Here is a 14,834-nt window from a genome sequence, read left to right on the forward strand (position 1 = left end):
GAGGTTAGTTCGGTGTTTCTAACGACACTGTAGGCCGCTACTGAATCTTTTCGTGTATTTGCCGACCATCGTGCTTCGTGTGGAGCAGTATCCTCGTGAACATTTCGATAACGTTATTTTGCATATTGCAGCTGTATGTTCTTCTGACTGCTCATTTGTAAATTGCAGAAAAGGAGCGATAGGTCCAAAAGCGTTGGCTTATGTGAAATATTTTTCGAACACTTTCAGCCTTATAACTTGTATATCGCTTACGCATCAAAAAAGTCACTGTCTTATCTCACATCCATCAGATGCCATGTACACTACTTTCACTCCCAATGATATTTCGCTATTGAGAACGATTTACTATGTTCTAGGAACTGTGTAAACTGTTAAATAAAGTCACACAGCTGTCCTACTTGGCGTTATCATGTATTTTGTTTATCACACAGCAGTGTGGAACTCTATCAAAGGTTCTCCAACAGTCAGCAAACATGGCTTAAACCTCAGGTTCATCATCTGCAGTTTTCTGGATCTAGACAGTGAATAAAGCAAGCTGATTTCCACATAAGTGGTGTTTATTGATTACGTCTTTATTCTGCCACAGGAGATTGTCAGTGCACAAAACAGCCACGACATGTTAGAATAAAATGTACTCCATAATTCTATGGAAAACTGACACTTGTGAGATAGCTCAACAATGATGCCGTACAACACGTTACTGGAATAGAGAAAAGTGGCTCATAGTACAACACAAACCTTTTCCACGTTTACTGAATGTTGACTTGGCATGGCACTCATTAAACGCATTACTCACAGTGTGGAATATCAGCAGCGTCTAAAGCTCAACATGGTTCAACTGAAGCATCGAATCGAAAGAACCCTCAAAGTAATACCTCAAAACCTATCGATCGCCTAATTACACATACGCAGTGGAAAAGCAGCACCTCTGGAGGTCGAATTCCCTATCTGTACAAGGGAATAATTAAAAGTCTCACCTATGACCTCCCATCTGTACAACTGTCAAAATTCACCAAAAGTGAAAAAGTAACTAATGTCAGGACGCGAATCTGGGACATCCCAAGATTAGATTCCAAAAGCTAAAAGTAATAAGACACACAACAAAATAGCAAAAATTACCTTAGCAGGACTTGAACCTAGAATCTCCCAGGTGCGAACTGAACCCTATGTTATACGCATGTCTCCGTCATTTTAGTTTAATCATCGAACATTTTCAGTAATATATAAATTAACGAAAACTGAAAAAAAGAAGAACTATCAGGTGTGTTTGTCCTTCTCCATCATCCCTGAAAGTTTCTAACATCATCATGGAACCGCCCTATATAAAAATTTGGCTTTTTGTGTTGTATGATTCCATCCGGTAATCATTACAATAAAATAATTAAGAGTATATTAACAAAAGGATTTCCTAACTTGCTGACAATAAGAAGTTTGGTCATTCCTCTTATGTAAAATGACAAATTTAGGAACTGAACTTACATGAGGTTCATACTCTCTGATCTGTGGATAACACTGGATTGTAAGTGCAGTACATTGCAGCTAAACAAGTATAATTATTTAATTATCTACTAACAGAAGTTTGCCAGTGGCTCATTTAATTCCTAAAGTATACATAATTAAAGATATACAGATAATAATCTATTCTCAAACACAGGTAGCTTATTCCTGTTCTGGTACTTACACCATAACATGGCCATAAATACACTTAAATGTCGAATAATTGGGGTAATAAGGCAAATTTCTGTATGCTATACACACAGTGTAAGGTGGCATGGTCTCCTGCCCTTCATTTCCTACATATTACGTCCTCACAATCGATCTCTGCACTTCAAGACGCTTCTTTCGAACCCAAACACGATAAGGTAGAGTCAATTTTGTATGAATTCATGTAAGCGATATGCAAATCTAATACGTAAATAGCAAGTGCACACTGAGGTTGAAAAAGTCGAGGCTGGCATACACAACATGATGGCCACAGGAATTTTCGTTCTAAAGAGGAAACCAGCCCGCTGGGAAGACCGTCCGTTCAGAGGGCTGGGTCAACAACATACCTACTTTGGCCGAAGCGACCACCCAGAGAGAAGGCAGCTTTTGTGAGAGCAAACGGATAACGACCCCCGTGTTCGACTTAAAAGCAAATTCTGCTACATTGTGTGGGAGCACCCAGAAGATGCATTTTTTCACGGACTGACTGCATAGTTATGGAGTTCTCACAAGAGGGCAGTATGCGCCTAACGGAGATGCTACAGATTTCCGCATTGGACAACTTAAACAAAACGTCAGTCTCCCGTTTAAAAGAGCAACACTGATTGGTGGAATATTTCTAATGCAAAGAGTCAGAGGAGTGAGGGAAGGTAGCAAATAATATACCCTTGCAACTTTTCCAGAAAAAGGGGCCATTCCATTGTCGCTTTTGGAGGGGGAACACATAACGAGAGCGAGTGCACTCGTACGTGTACGCAAAGAGCGAGGAACAAAGTCTCTACTCAGTACTTCACTGGGAGAGCACCTCTGTCATTAGCAAATCAGAGTGACACTGTATATTGAGTCGCTCGCAATTAGGCATTGTTCACTGTGTTGGCTGCCACACTTATTGTGTGGTGTGAACACGGACAGAGTACCAGTTAAATGCCTGCGAGCGAGTACTGAGTGGCATCGTGGTGGACTGGTTATCTGCTGGTGTGCCATGTCAATAGACTAGGGACGGATAGGAGTCCTCGACCTCATCAAGGCATAGGGAGAGTTTGATTGGCGAAGATCAATCCAGAAAGAAAGTGATAGTTGTGTTATTTGGCAGCAGAGAATGATGCAGGCATCAGTCGTCGCAGCTCATGGTATTGTGCACTACAGCGTATGCGAGCCCCATCTGTCCTCCCTAACAGTACACTCCACTACATTTCTCACGCTACAGCCTTGACTGTACCTAGAAAAGTTATTCAAGTTGTGTAGGTGCGGCTCTCAGCCATTCTGCCGAGTAAATAACATTCTTAAAGAAAAGGGAGAAAAGAACCTTTCCATACTTTGTAAAATAAGAGCATTCCTATCCATAAGAGGCAATCAACTGTTCCAAAAAGAACCTGGAAATTTATTATTATTTTATAAGAAAAAGTTTCACTTGATTTCTCAGTATTTTTTGCAATAAATAATATTTTTCGTTCGTTTGATGTTTTTCTTACACTAACAAACAATATTCCCATACCCAAGTATTCCACTAGTTACGTAAGAATATATAGAATATTTTTGTGTCTTTTCCTTACAGCGGACGACTCCAGAAGATATTTGTTGCAGAATGTTTTTCAAGCAGTTCTTGTTGGTACATTAGGAGCATCTGTCTGACTTCCGTAGTAGTGTGAGGTGGAAATTGCTTCTTGCAGGAGCCAAAGGGTACTTGTTGGATCAATCCATTGCGCAAGTTGACGAAATAAGACCCGCACACTCACAACAGTGATTTCGAATAGACGTGAGTTCCCCTTAATCCGACATTGAAGTGTACCACGTCAGCTGCATGTACACTGCTGGCCACCGTAAATGCAACACCCTGAAGGAAGCATCCGAATCAAGTGAAATTTACACCATGAGTTTGCAGCGATGAGATATGCAACTGATTAGAATTTCAGAGCAGACGCACATCACGCGGGCCTGTGGCGCCACCTCATAGCGCCATTTAAGGCTTGGCGATTTCGACGAGTGTACGTTCGGCACGTGTGTTTACCTTGTGGTTGTTTCACAAGACGATCAGTTATGCCTCGTAGACAACAGCGAACATCTTTTGATCAAGTACCCGAGTTCGACAGAGGAAGGATAGTGGCTTACCGAGATTGTGGATTATCATACAGAGAAATCGCTAGTCGTGTTGGACGAAACCAAACAACTGTAATGCGGATATGTGACCGTTGGATGCAGGAGGGTACGGCGGACCGACGTGGTCGATCGCATTCACCTCGGTGCACCACTGCACGTGCTGATAGGCAAATTGTGCGCATGGCAGTGACGGATCGCTCAGTGACATCCTGAACCATAGCACAGCACATTGCGTCTGTAACGCATCATCCAGTGTCTGCGCGTACCATTCGACGCCGTTTACAGCAGAGTGGTCTGTCCGCAAGACGTCCATTGCTTCGTCTACCATTGGCGCAGAACCACAGACGTCTCCGTCGCCAATGGTGTGATGACAGACGGATGTGGACGGCAGAATGGAATGACGTTGTCTTTACTGACGAGGCACGCTTCTGTCTGCAGCACCACGATGGTCGGATTCGAGTGTGGAGACACAGTGGAGAGAGGATGCTGGACAGCTGCATTATGCACCGCCACACTGGTCTTGCACCGGGTATTATGGTATGGGGCGGTATTGGATATTACTCTCGCACGCCTCTAGTACGCATTGCCGGTACTTTAAATAGCCAGGCTACATATCCGAGGTGCTGGAGCCAGTTGTCCTTCCTTACCTTCAGGGCTCGGCCACAGCCATATTTCAACAGGATAATGCGCGACCACACGTGGCACGCATTGTCCAAAGGTTCTTCGTCAATAACCAGATTGAATTGCTTCCCTGGCCGGCTCGCTCTCCGGATCTTTCGCCGATAGAAAACATGTGGTCGATGGTTGCTCGACGAGTGACCCAGATTGCATCCCCAGTTGCCACACCAGATGATCTTTGGCAACGTGTGGAAGCTGCTTGGGCTGCTGTACCCCAGGAACACATCCAACGTCTCTTTGACTCAATGCCTAGACGTGTGGCAGCGGTGATCTCCAACAATGGCGGCTACTCTGGCTACTGATTCTGGCAGGAACCACATGTCACAGACGTCTGTAAACGTAATCATTCTATACTTGGTCAACATGTTATCCACAAAATAAATTTTGTTGTGCTGCCTCTTGTCTATCTTGGTGTTGCATTTACGGTGGCCAGCAGTGTATTACTGAATACTTTCGGATAGAATTAATGGGTGAGGTCATATTTTTATTTTGCATAAAGCGTGGTAGCTCACGATTGATATTGGATAAAGAATGAATCTTCGTGTTTTTCGGCGTATTTCATTACCATGCGCAATTTTTGCATATTTAGCCATTTCGGATCCACGATGCATGTTTTCTACTTAGTCTATTAAGTCCTTGGCGCAGGTTTACTGCCGTAACCTGTACTATGACTGTTGTTAGTGCCCACACTGAGAACACTGCCTCTGGATACTTTGCCGTGGCTTGTACAAACAGGAGCTCACGTCGCCACTGAAGTTTCAGCCATTATGCCACTTGTTGTCGCATTGAAAACCCGGCTTAAGAGACATAGCGGTCTCAATACTTTAGTTCCTCTACCTGGCCGGCAATCCGTGGTAGCGTGGGTGTTTTCTGCTGGTGGCTTGCCGATGTTCCAGCCGGGACAGTGTTGCGGCCTAGTGAATCCCTGGTGGGTCTAACACCATAGAAGGTAGCCACATCAGCTGAATTTTACCGCCACTGCAAACAAACCTTGGCCGAGGAAACGAACACAATGGAACTGCGAAGGCATGGCCCAAGGATGGCGTCCTCAAAGTTTTACAGAGAAGGAGATCTTGTATATCAGTCCTAGAAAATTGTTACGAACAACTCCGAGGCAGCAGTCCTGGTGGTCTTGTGGTAAGGTGTGGCGTACAGGTGGTGGTTAAAGGAGAGAGCGGAGAGAGAGAGAGAGAGAGAGAGAGAGAGAGAGAGAGAGAGAGACTTAAGACCAGAACCAGAAGTCGAGGTGGACTAGTGTCTTCAATGGTGGTGAGAAGAAGGGGTCAAGAGGGACCGAGTTTGAAATCGAGAGGGAGCAACTGTGAATAAGCGCAGTCTTGTGCAGCGAGCAGCCACCTGACTAACAGAAAGATAGGACACTGAACCAGTCCATTTGTATTAGACGAGTGTGATTCGGTGGAAAATATGGAGGTACTTAGGATGGACATACTATTACACAACTGAATAACATAGATAGCAGACTGGAGAGGAGCACGTTACCAATTATCTAGGTTTACAAGGCTAGGTTAGTTATCGCAGATAGGGGAAAATTTGATTATACAGCGTGTCAGGGGTAGAGGTGTAGATATTGTCGTCATTGGTATCTTAATATGTACGAACTTATGTCCTAATTGTTGTTCCCTGTGTCTGACAGTCTACTAGCAGACACGTCACATAATTTACTTGCTGATGTTTTCTGCATGGTCGCAACTGCGCTACAAAGTGGACTATGCTTGCAAGATAGACTTTCCATTCTATGTCCACGGGTGGAGAGGGGAGAAAGGAAAAAAAAAACAAAGGAACTAATGATATAAGCCGCATCAGGACTTTATGCAGAATCAGCGGCGACGGGTGAAAATGTGTGCCAGACAGGGGCTCGAACCTGAGATGTGCTGCTTGCTGGGCAGTTGCGTTAACTGGTGCAGTGCTTACCTCGGCACCTTCCCCGGCCGAGTCCCACCACCAGCTGAGGCCACCTCTCCGCGGTCACCGTCCACGTCCCCCATACTCGCTGATTATAGATTCCAGCCAGAGGTCAAATGTTAATGTGCATCTGTACTGAAGGCTGCGGATTCAGTGCCCACTGAGGTTAGTCAACTATATGAATGTGTGGTGTCTGTGCATCCATAATGGCTTACTTGTGCGTTGCATACTTGGAGGTACTAACCAACATAAAACGTACGAGGGTTATTCAGTAACTGCAGAGACAAATTGGCTTGGAGAAATAGGCGGTTATTTTTACAAAACAATACTTTTTCTACTTTTCAACATAATCCCCTTGAACATTTCTGCACTTGTTCCAATGATCGTCAAGCTTTTTTATTCCGGCTGCAGAGAACTCTTTTATCTTGACGTTTGAACAAATTTTCCACAAACGTTTTCACGTCCTCGTTGTCCTGGAATCTCTTCCCACGAAATGCCTGGTTCAGTGCACCAAACAAATGGAAATCATTAGGTGCTAAATCAGGACTCTAAGGGGGATGAAGCAGTACTTCCCCAGCCCATTTTGTCGATGGTTTCACGAGTTAGTTGAGCAATATCACAACGTGCGTTGTCGTGCTGAAAAATCACACCTCTCCTCTGAGATCCACGACGTCTCTCTGTCATGGCTGGCTTCACCTTGTATAAAATCAAATCCGACTAGTATTGGCTGTTCATTGTACACTACCCTTCGAGATAATCACAAGAAAGTGCACCTTCAGCATCCCAAAACACCGTCAACATGACTTTTCCTGCTGAATTTGTTCTTGACAGGCGAGTTGGTGTTCTTCCACTTCATGCTTTGTCTTTATGATTCTGACTCATAATAGTAAACCCAAATTTCATCAGAAGTTAAAATTTTATTGAGGAAGTTCTCACCTCCACTTTCATAACGTACCTTTACCCCTGTGTACCCTCTCAACCTTGTTTCCTTATGTAGCCGCGTCAACTCCTTTGGCACCCATCTTGCACATGTTTTGCGGCACTTCAGTTTGTTACAGTTAATGTTATGAACTGTACCAGAACTAATGTGAACCTTATCAACTATCATTTCCACAGTCAAGTCGGTCGGCACGAATAATGTCATCGATTCGACTTTCAAATGAGGGAGTTGAAAGTGCAATTGGTCGGCCAGAACGGTGTTTGTCAGTCACTGAGTCGTGAACATTTTTGAATTGCTCTACCCACTTGTAAAAATTCCCACGTTTCTTACAACCTTCACCATAAACTTTAGACATTCTACAGTATATAGTCACTGGTTTCTAGCCTTCACCAAGTAAAAACCGAATAACAGAACGTTGTTCAACTAATGTGGACGTTTCAAGCGGACTGCCATCTTGAAATGTATTTCTGAGGTTATAAACAAAACAATGTTCATATATCAGCTGATCAAGGCTCATCCCAGTGATGTCAAATTAAAGCCATAAAAGTACCAACCCTACTAACAGTTTTTCCCCCAAACCAATTTGTCTGTTTAATTATTGAGTGACCCTTGTAGTACTCATAATAGTTATAATTATTAGTCAGCAGATTAAGTAAATATTGATGTAATCTTGTTTAGTAAACCGTCGTCAGCCATCAATAAAAATATCTGCACTTATATCCCTAAAACCCCGTATGTCGCTAATTGGACATGGGATCCAGAATGTTATTTCATAGTACCAGTACAAACTTAGTCTATCCGTTTGGTACCTTAAGGAGCTTACAGGGCCTATACAATTTGTGGTATCACATGTCAACACCATCCGACAGGCATCATAGCAAGGGAACTGCGAGTTTCCATAAGACGCCGATAGCGGTTGCGCGGGGTCCGGCGGACGATGAGGCGCGCCCACCGAGCCACGCCTCCAGCGGCCCTGCGCCACGAGTGCCCTGCCCTCTGCCACCGCGACGCAGGTCAGCCGGCGGCAGACGCTCCGCCTCCCGAGCGCCCACAGACACTCCGCAGCGTGACGCTGTGCAGGTGCCGCCAGGTCGCAGCTCTCTCTTCATCGTCCGTGCTTCAGTACGGGGAGACATTTGCTTGTGGCACTGTGATATCTGGACTCTGTTTGTTGATGCATATTTGTATTGAATCTTCGTATGCTTGGAGAAATGCACACATCAAAAAAATTTTTTGTGTCACCTCGGTTCCGAGAGTTCCGGAACCTGTACAGAAAATTAGAATAGAGATCAACATAAACCATCATTTCCTCCCTTTTTATTGCTCATGAAAACCACACATTGCATGTTGTACCACCATACAGCGAGACCTTCAGAGGTGGTGGTCCAGATTGCTGTACACACCGGTACCTCTAATACCCAGTAGCCCGTCCTCTTGCATTGATGCATGCCTGTATTCGTCGTGACATACTATCCACAAGTTCATCAAGGCACTGTTGATCCAGATCGTCCCACTTCTCAACGGCAATTGGGCATAGATCCCTCAGAGTGGTTGGTGAGTCACATTCTCCATGAACAGCCCTTTTCAATCTATCCCAGGCCTGTTCGATACGGTTCATGTCTGGAGATCATGCTGGGCCACTCTGGTCGAGCTATGTCGTTATCCAGAAGGAAGTCATTCACAAGATGTGCACGACAGGTGTGCGAATTGTCGTCCATGAAGACGAATGCCTCGCCAATATGCTGCCGATATGGTTGCACTGTCGGTCGGAGGTTGGCATTCAGGTATCGTATAGCCGTTACGGGGCCTTCCATGACCGCCAGCGGCGTACGTCGACCCCACATAATGCCACCCCAAAACAGCAGGGAACCTCCACCTTGCTGCACTCGGTGGACAGTGTGTCTAAGGCGTTCAGCCTGACCGGGTTGCCACCAAACACCTCTCAGACGATTGTCTGGTTGAAGGCATATGCGACACTCATCTGTGAAGAGAACCTGATGCCAATCCTGAGCGGTCCATTCGGCATGTTGTTGGAGCCATCTGTACCGCGCTACATGGTGTAGTGGTTGCAAAGATGGACCTCGCCACGGATGTCGGGAGTGAAGTTGAGCATCATGCAGCCTGTTGCGCATAGTTTGAGTGGTAACACGATGTCCTGTGGCTGCACGAAAAGCATTGCTCAACATAGTGGCGTTGCTGTCAGGTTTCCTCCGAGCCATAATCCGTAGGTAGCGGTCATACATCGCAGTAGTAGCCGTTGCGCGGCCTGAGTGAGGCATGTCATGGGCAGTTCCTGTCTCTCTGTATCTCCTCGATGTCCGAACAACATCGTTTTGGTTCACTTCGAGATTCCTGGGCACTTCCCTTGAAGAGAGCCCTTCCTCTCGGAAAGTAAGAATGCGGATGCGATCGAACCGCGGTATTGACCTTCAAGGCATGGTTGAAGTACAGACAACAAGAGCCGTGTACCTCCATCCTCGTAGAATGACTAGAACTGAAAGGCTGTCTGCCCTCCTCCGTCTAACAGGCGCTTCTCATGCCTGGTTGTTTACATCTTTGGCTGGGTTTAGTGACATCTCTGAACAGTCAAAGGGACTGTATCTGTGATACAATATTCACAGTCAACTTCTGTCTTCAGGAGTTCTGGGAACAGGGGTGATGCTAAACTTTTTTTTAAATGTGTGTATAAGTAAATGTTCTGTTTGCTGTATTACTTGTTCACTAATCATTTTTGCTGTTGTATAGCTTTCCTGCGATGACAGGTGGTGCACCACATTGTAGCCCACGTCTGTTTATCGTTGTGTACGAAGATATATGCAACACACTTTTTGTGCAGGAGCTTTTTCCAACTGATAATCTCCTTCCATCTCACCACTCCAATGAATAAATTGCAGATGTCAGCGCTTGGAGTATCAGAGGGCCTAATTAAGTCCAGAAGGGGATTTTAAATGTAAAGCGAGGCTGGTGGACAGTAATATTGAATTTACGGGGAGCCAAACAGCATTCTGATACGAGGGTTGTGCAGAAAATAACTTCCGATTGGTCGCGAAATGGAAACCACAGTAAAAACCAGAAACGTTTAAACAGTTAGGTACACCTTCGACTTACTTCTCTACATAGTCGCCGCTCCAACTTCGAGTGTTGTCGTAGTGCTGTATCGACTTTCCAGTGTCCTCGTCATAGAAAGCAGCCGCTTGCGCTTTCGACCAGTTAGCTGCACTGGTCTGCAGCTCGTTGTCTGTGGAAAAATTGTCTTTATAGCCAGCGATTCTTGTCAGTATAGATGAGACTCAGGGAGAGCCAATTACGGATTGTATTGAGCGTGATCAAACACTTCTCATCGGAAACGCTGCCAGAGCGTCTTCATTGCCCCTGCAGTGCGCGGCCGAGAACTAGCACAATGAAGACACTGCTCGACAGTTGTGTTATGTGGGCTGCATGACACAGGCGAAATCTCTAACCAAGCCCTCGTACGTGGCGGGAGACGCTATCCCTGCGCATCTTTACGTGCTCACTGTTCGCTCAAAACTGGAAAGAGCGACGCGACACGACCAACGAGCATACTAGAGACACCGCCCAACACATTTGTGCAAAGCTTTACCAGATTTTCCCAGTGGTTTCCATTTCGCGACCGATCGGAACTCACTACCTGGACAACACTCGTAGTTTACGTGCCTATTGGGGGTCCGTGATCCGCGTCTGAAGTGGAAGTTGGAGAAAGTGTTCGAGGTGGGAGAGGCGCACCAGCCAGGGTACGGACAGAGCGCCGGCCGCCTCGGAGGGACGCTGGCAGCGTTACAGCCCCCGAGGGCTCACTTGTTAGGCCGGTAGCGGGGCGCGCGTGCGCGGTGCGAGGCTGCGGCCCGCTGCGTGGCCAGATAGCAGCTGCTGTGCCCTGCCCTCGTCCCTCCCCTATGCAAATCGCGCGGCCGCCCTTATCGCGTCGGCCACCAGATTTACGAGCCGTCGCTGCCGCTGCTGCTGGCGCTGCCGTGCCGGGGGCGCCGCGTGCAGCCAGATAAGGCATTAGGAGGCTCCTTAAAATACGCCGCGATCGATGGCCCCGGGGCCGCTAGGCGTGAGCCGTCTGCGTCGCCCATTGGCGACGATTCGGGCTCGCGGGCAACTACGTCGTTCCAGCTGGCTCCAGGAGCGAGGGGAACGAGAACTTCCTGGTCTACATTTCGCAGACCACCTTACGGTGACCGGACGAGGTGTCGCAGTGGTTTGCACACTGGGCTCGCATTCGGAAGAACGACGGTTCAAACCCGCGTCCGGCCATCCTCATTTAGGTTTCCGGTCATTTCCCTAAATCGTTTCAGCTTAGGCCGAGATGGTTCCTTGGAAAGGGCACGGTCGATTTCCTTTCCCATACTTCCCAGGACCGATGACCTCGCTGTTTGGTCTCCTCCCCAAAATCAACCCACCAGCGAACCTTATGGAATGTGTCAGAGAGTGCTTTCGGTACCGTTATCATCTTCCATCTGATCTCTTCCATCTTCCGTCTTCTGCTGGACGGTGCGCGGGAAGAACGGCTGACAGTAAGCCTTGTTACCACCTCAAGTATCCTGTCAATGACATTTCGTGAAATGTACATCGTACGAAATAGCATGTTGCTTGCACTTCCTGGGACGTGTGTTTAACTATAGACGTCTTTCTGACACACGACGCCTCCTTTGGTGTCACCCACAGGAATTTCACGAGCGTCGGCTCTACTGAGGGTCCCACGCTGGCGCTCAGTACTCGCGAACCTCTTTCGAAAGTAATTCTCATTTTCGTAGGATTTTTCCAGTGAATCAAAGTCTGGCACGCGTTTTCGCTACAACTAGTTTTATGTATTCGTTAAACGTTATGGTCGTTACGTTTCGAATTGTGGACAGTCGCTCGCGAAATCCATAAGTAACAGCTTTTCCCGCTTGTTTTTTTTCTTAAGTGCCTTACATTGAAAAGTTTCACATCACTCTCATACGTCATGCAGGTACGTTTCCGTTTTGGCTGTTGCTGTACCGATCGGAAGCTCACCCCGACGTTGCTTGTAAACATATAGTTACCATGAGCGCTACGTAGGGGTAGAACTCCGCCCTCGAAAGGAGTGCAGCCTTCCAGTTGAAAGTATAACACCTAGGGACGCATTAGAGACGTCTGTGGAACAGTAGAGCGAACATCCACCATGTCACGAAAGACAATAGCAAGCATTGAGTCCGCATTGCCAACTTACGTGTCGAATGCTCGAAAACCTGCGAAGTTGCTCGACGTGAGTGCCGGAGTCAAAGAGATGTGGTGCGGACGTGGTATTGGCTTCGATCGACAGGTAGTGTTGAGGACTGACACCGCACAGGCCGCCGACGTTCGGCAGGTGCGCAGTATAACCGATAGCTACGGCATGATTAACAGGAACCACGGTCTGACTGCCCCACAACTGAATTTGGCTTTCTAAAAGGTTACAGGACTTCAAGTACCGCATTAAACTGTTAGGAGACGATTGCATGGTGCTAATCTCCATTCCCGGCGACCACGGAGAGCATCAAGTTTCTCATCAAAACACCATCGACTCCGTTGCTAATGGCCAAGGATTCGTTCAGAATGGACGCTCCAGGACCGGTGTCGGGGGTTGTTTACTGACGAAACTCGGATCTCTTAGTATCCTGGTAGTCGCAGATTATGATATTGGAGACATCTCGGAAATATCGAACGCCTCCAGTACTGTGTGTTACAGTGATTTTCTGGGATGGCATCACATGGGGCCTCCGTATACCTCTCGTGGTTGTTGAGGGTAATCTTACTGCTCTACCGTAGAGGGACGAGACACTACAACCAATCGTGTGACCTTATCATCAACACTGTCGTTATTTTTCATCTTGACGGATGACTACGCTCACGTCATGGTCCTGTTCTCGCCAACATCTTCCTTCAGCATGCTACGAGCACCAGAATGGAGTAGCCTTCCTGCTTCCTGGATATGGAACAATCGAACACGTGTGAGATCGATTGAAACCTGTTGTTCTTGGACGTCGACAACGACCAAGCACTCTGCACGACTCACACAAAGCGTCCATTGGAAACAGGGATAATTTGGATGGTATCCCTCGATGGATTCAGTCCAGCATCCGAAGGAGGTGACATCCCACCACATACTGACTCTGCTCGGTAGTGCTGTGAAAACACCCCATGGGAAAACGAGCATTTTGTCGTTATACAAATGTTTGTTTTTTGATTTGGTGCTTTGAGCGCACAGCAAATGAATACATACGTGAACCTCAGATCCAACCATATTTTTCTGTGCCATTAACTTCGAAATACATGGGTGATCCAAAACTTTTGTTGCTGTGTGTATATTGAAGGTCAACTGCCACTATCCGTACAAAGCGCCGATCTTCCGGTAGCTCTTTCACGTTTTCTCGCTATTTTCTGCAACAACACATCCATGAACATACTCACGGGGATTCAAAATTAACCACCAGATCATTTATATAAATATAACAGCGTGTTGATCCACAACTCGAAACCAGTTCAGCAGCGATTCTGCGTGACATGGTTGCAAAACACTGACACGGTATGTTTACAAAAGAACAGACTGTTAAAAGCGGTCCTCAGGAAAAATCAGTCTACGTTGCGGAGAAACATAGAAACCAGTGGGGACACACTGATCCTACGACTTATGTTATAGGACAGGTTGTTAAAGGAAAGCGAACCTACGTTTACAGCATTTGCAGATTTAGAAAAATCTTTTGATAATGTACATTGGAATAAACACTGAAATTATGAAGGTAGCAGGGATAAAATACAGAGAAGGAAAAATTCAGAAACCAGACTGAGTTATAATAGTGGAAGCAGAGGTTATACGGGGCATCTGGAAATTAAGTATCGATTTTGTAGAAGAGAGTAGTTTAGGCGTAAAGTTTACTGTATATGCTATTGAAGAGCAGGTGCATTGTAGATATTAAAGCTGTAGTTGTTGCCGAGAGGAATGCACTGGCTTCATGGCACCGCCAAATATGTGTTCTGTTGTTGCAGGTTCCCGCACGTGCGTGATGTTAACCGTGCAGGAGAGGATGGCCATTATGGCGTGGAGGGCCAAAAAGGTTGTCGTGCAGTGAAATTCGAACGGGGTTTGGTCGCTGATTCTATAAACCTGGAGTTACTGGTAAGGCATGAGTACTGACTCGTTCTATTTTTGCAATGACTGCATGGAAGTGTGTTTAATTGAAAGCAAAGGACAGTGCTAGAATCCAATTAGTGATTCACTACAGTAGGTCCAAAAAAATTTGCAGTAGAATCAATGAAGTTTCTGAACGCAGTGAAACAGATGATAATACCTGTGCGCTGAAGTTTTTTCTTCTTCTTTCTTTCTTCGTTTGGGTCATCTAAGGACCACGCACCAATTTCAATGCTTCCTTCTTTGTTGTTCTTTCTTTTTCCTCCAGTATTCTTTCATCTTTTCACTATGTATCCTTTTTCTTTCCTAGGACCATTTTGACCCTGTCTTCTTCTC

At 46.1% G+C, this 14,834-nt stretch overlaps 1 protein-coding gene across 2 annotated transcripts in view; it reads right to left on the reverse strand.

The window, feature by feature from the left end:
• Positions 1–14,834, reverse strand: part of LOC126461146 (calcium-binding protein E63-1) — a 577,618-nt gene that overhangs the window by 420,725 nt on the left and 142,059 nt on the right. The gene's annotated exons all lie outside the window — the stretch shown is intronic.

Source organism: Schistocerca serialis, chromosome 1 (genome assembly GCF_023864345.2).
Source record: "Schistocerca serialis cubense isolate TAMUIC-IGC-003099 chromosome 1, iqSchSeri2.2, whole genome shotgun sequence".
NCBI lineage: Eukaryota > Metazoa > Arthropoda > Insecta > Orthoptera > Acrididae > Schistocerca > Schistocerca serialis.